Genomic DNA, 4543 nt, shown 5'->3' with positions numbered 1-4543 from the left:
TAAGCCTCTCTGCGTCTTCATAAAGTTTTATAGTCGAATGCAGCATAATATTAATCTTTGAGCTCTTTCTAGTGTTATCAATTTAGTTTTTGCACAAGGTTAAGACAGATCTTGCTAATGCATCGTATACCAATTTTATAGTTTATTTCGAAGTTGTTTAAAGATATAGACAAGTTTACGCACCATGTGAAACAGAATCAATGTGCTTTTCAAATGTTAAATTTGCATCTATTATAACACCTAGATATTTTATGTGTTGTGTTGTGTTAATTTTGGGGCAATTGCAATCTGATATTGGAGGAAAGTTACATTTGTGTGCGCGAATAGAGTAATTATTATTGTACATTTTAGCGCATTTATACATTGAAAAAATAATATAAAGTATGCCATTAAATTCTGCTGCTGTTACTAAATTTTGTGTCAAAAAGTTTAAAATGTAGACTTACAATTTGTATGTATGGATATATATATATATATATATATATATATATATATATATATATATATATATATATATATATATATATATATATATATATATATATATATATATATATATATATATATATATATATATAATTATTCTTTATTGCTCTTTTTTTTACAACTTAGAATGACAAACAAGCTGACGGCCCACCTGATGGTAAGTGGTAACCGTCGCCTATAGACATGAGCAGTAGTACCCTGGACATAACAGAGTATACTGCCCCATGCGTTGCCATTTTTGAGGACTCAGATGTTATTGCATTGCTGTTTTGGTTTGAAAACCGAAACACAGTCTTGCAAACATAACTGTTTTACGGTTTAAACACGAATGGGACAGAGGTCCTTAAGCAAACGACTTTCGTACAAATAAAACTTGTAAAACAAATAAACGAAACTCGCATATTTGAAATGCGAGACATTGAGTCGAAGAGCGCAAAATGCCTCCTGTAGGAAACTTACGGATAAAGTCGAAACTATTGTCGGAAACGACAAAAACACAGTGACTTCATTATTTTCCCGTATGAGTATAGATATATTAAGGAATATTATTAAAATTTTATTTGTATCTATAAATAGAAAGTGTAGACTCACCTTGTGCTTCAGCTATGAATATATATATAAAAAAAAATTGTTTATGTGACTAAATCCTTAAAGTTAAACTCCATTGCACAATATATTATATTATATAATATTGGTGTTAGTTTTCAGTATCATAATACACATCCGTAAATAATAATAATACTGGTTATAAATATATTGTATTTTTATAACCAAAAATTATTCAATAATACAATATATTCGTAATTGCAACACAAATAAGCAGAACGCTCATGTATAGAAGAGAAACTATATGAGTAAATGAGATAATAAATTTTGACTCACATGTTGCTGTTGCTGTGGATATAATAAAGGAGTTATAAAAGTAAAACGATTAAAAATTGATTAAAAAAATGATCTTGATTCAGGGACATTACACACTGTTATACTCGTATAAACAAGTGCAACAAATAATGAGTCCAATGTCTCTCAATGCTTTCATGTAAGGACTCAGATGTTATACCTCTGTATCCTGTAAATTCACGCCGTATTCCACCCTTCAAACCGAAACACAGCCATGCAAACACAACTGCTTTACGGTTGAAACACGAATGGGACAGAGTTACCCAAGCAAACGACTTTTGTACAAAGACTCCCTCTGGTAAAATTCGATATCGACATGCATTGGCTACCAACGCCTGCGCAATTCAGATGATTACAAAATTCTTAGTACGTAGGAAGATTCATCATTATATACTTCTATTATATATTCTAAAGTATATACTTTTTTTATAAATATTATAAAGTCTAGGTACGCTCTGAACGTAAGTTTAGACAGATTTTAATAAGGAAGGAAATAATCTAATTCGAACTTAAATACCGATAAATCTATTGAACGCTGTATAGTCAATCATTAAACACGATACTGGAATAATTTTCATTTGAATATTTGAGTATTTTTTTATTGAAAATAGAACCTAGAGTAATATTTTGAATGTATCGGTATCGTATGAGCTATTATATTTTTTTATGTTTTATAAGTTTTATATGGAATTAAGTTTCACAGAATTTTTGGAAATGCTGCGGAGCTTCTCTGACAACCATCGCGCAAGATTGCTAGCATTCCTATGTGAATAGGTCGTTTTTTTTTAAATTATTTTATGCTGTTAAACGCAGATGCCCTTTTCAGCTTCACTGGATGAAAAAACTGGGTAAGTGTATACAACAATCCAAACTTGCGGAAACATTTACACAACGGCTTTTCGCCGTTTCCTGCCCACCAGCTACGACTTAAATACTCTGAGGTCATTGTGAGGTGGTTTTTTGTGGATTGGGGTGCGGTTGGGCGGAGTTGAAGAAGCGTCTAGATATTTCCTTTATAATATGTTGTATAGTGGGGAGTTTGAGACCGCTATGGAGATCTACGTTGTGGACGAACCATGGCACGCTAGTGGCTCGCCTCAAGAATTTATTTGATAAAGTCTGGAACCTTTTAAGAAGGTGGCACTCTACCTAGGTGAATACGGGAATGGCGTAGGTGAGGATATCGCCTTACGCAAGCTTTGTATAATGTTTGTTATTAATTAAGACACATTTTATTATGCTTATTGACGAAGGAGTATAAACGTCCGAGAACGAAAGTGGTTTTATTGCGGACATGCTTTATTTAAGGTCGAAATGTTAGTTTACTGTCTAAAGTAACGCCTAGATATTTGACATGGGGCACCTACGGGATTACATGGCCGAATAGTTCTATTCATTTCACCGATGTAATCATGTGCCCAGTTTGTTTATAGCCTTTAGTGGTCGAATGGCAATAATGTCTTAATTTCGCTATTCGCCAATACGCGGCGTACGACAGCGTAATCTCTTCGAGTAACTTACCACACCATAGAAGTCGGTCATTACGCTCCTATACAAGCGTCAAGCTTTACGCGTTGCCTATTGCTATATACATATATCTATTTTCTATTATGTAGCTATCTATATATCTACGTATGAAAAAATATATTAATATGTACTTCGATTTATTTTTATATAAATATATAAAACATTGACTCACAATTTGATGATGCTGTAGAGAATAAAGTAAAAACAATGGTTATGAAATAAAACAAGGAAAAATTTGTTAATGAAATGACTTCTAGATAGGTGTTTACAGAATACATCATTATTCGGATAATTGCAAGAAATTCTTAGTTTCGTAATATACCAGTTATAACTATAAATTAAGAGGTGATGGTAAGATATATTTTTCATTAAAAATTATTTTTTTTATACAACTTAGAATGGCAAGCTGATAGCCCACCTGATGAAAAGTGGTAACCATCGCCTATAGACATGAGCAGTACCATGGACATAACAGAGTATACTGTTTCGCGCATGATACCCCCCATGCGTTGCCAATCCTGAGGACTCAGGTGTTATTCCTCTGTACCCAGTAAATTCACGCCAATATATATATATATAATATTGTATGCATAGTGGCTATCATAATCATATCAGCCTTTATCTGTCCACTGCTGAACATAAGCCTCCTCCTTGGGAGATTTTGACAGTAGTTGCCACGCTGGTGGGCGGATTGGTATCCACAGTTAGGCTTTGGACGCTGCTGCCCATACTTCGCCCTCCTTTTTCGTCTCTTACGAAATCCACGGGAAAGGAAGGGGTGGCCTATACTATGCCGGAATACACGAAGAAGAGAAATTAAATATTAACAAGTTATATATTTTCACTAAAATAATCCTAAGTTTCAATTGATTGAAAGTGACACAAAATTTACATCGTTGAAAATTATTTGTGTATAATGGATGTAAAATGTATATACAAAAGTAGAGAAAAAATATTGAATAAAGATTTATTTATATATAGAATTAGTAAGTTTGGACCCACCTTGTGAATTAGCTGTGAAGAAAAAAAAATTCAAAACGTTGTATATAATTCGTTATATTCTGCTTTTTATTTTATTAATAAGAATATTGACAATATAATTTTATTTATTGGTTTTAACTATTATAATAATTATTAAGTAATGCGGAATTGTTGTTTACTATCCACGAAAGCAACCCAAGTAGGCGACTTAGTACTCATATACTCTTCGTCAGATTAATTACAGTTATGCAAATGTAATAATGTATCGTTCAATAAGCGTCATGATGACATGTATTGAACTTCACAAAGAATTATCATTAGTACTTATCGAAATTTATTCATGAGACACAAATACGGACGGATTGAAAAAAATAATAAATTGAAATGAGTAAATTATAGATAAAAGTAGACAACCATATCTATTGGAAGATTGAGTACAAGAAATAAGTATATAAATATATGCTTTGACTTAATTTTTATATAAGTAAATAAATAAAATAATAAATCTTGACTCACAAGTTGCCGTTGCTGTAGAGATAATAAAGAAAAAACATTAGTCTCAAAAAGCAAATCAATTAAAAACCTCATAAAAAATGACCGTGATTTAGGTGCCTATATTACACACCGTTATGTAGACAAGTGTAAAAGA

The 4543-nt window shown here is 32.0% G+C and overlaps 1 long non-coding RNA gene across 1 annotated transcript in view; it reads right to left on the bottom strand.

Moving 5' to 3' along the window:
• Positions 1-3942, bottom strand: part of LOC128201847 (uncharacterized) — a 5503-nt gene extending 1561 nt beyond the window's left edge. Inside the window, exons 1-3 of the long non-coding RNA XR_008253464.1 lie at positions 3916-3942; positions 3086-3097; positions 1078-1380 (exon numbers count right to left, since the gene is read on the bottom strand). This is a non-coding gene — a long non-coding RNA (uncharacterized LOC128201847). The remainder of the gene's footprint in view (positions 1-1077; positions 1381-3085; positions 3098-3915) is intronic.
• Positions 3943-4543: the final 601 nt, after the last annotated feature.

The sequence above is a fragment of the Galleria mellonella genome, unplaced genomic scaffold (assembly GCF_026898425.1).
Source record: "Galleria mellonella isolate WM207_F2 unplaced genomic scaffold, CSIRO_AGI_GalMel_v1 utg64, whole genome shotgun sequence".
NCBI classification, from domain to species: domain Eukaryota; kingdom Metazoa; phylum Arthropoda; class Insecta; order Lepidoptera; family Pyralidae; genus Galleria; species Galleria mellonella.
This window is presented reverse-complemented; position numbering and strand designations above follow the sequence as displayed.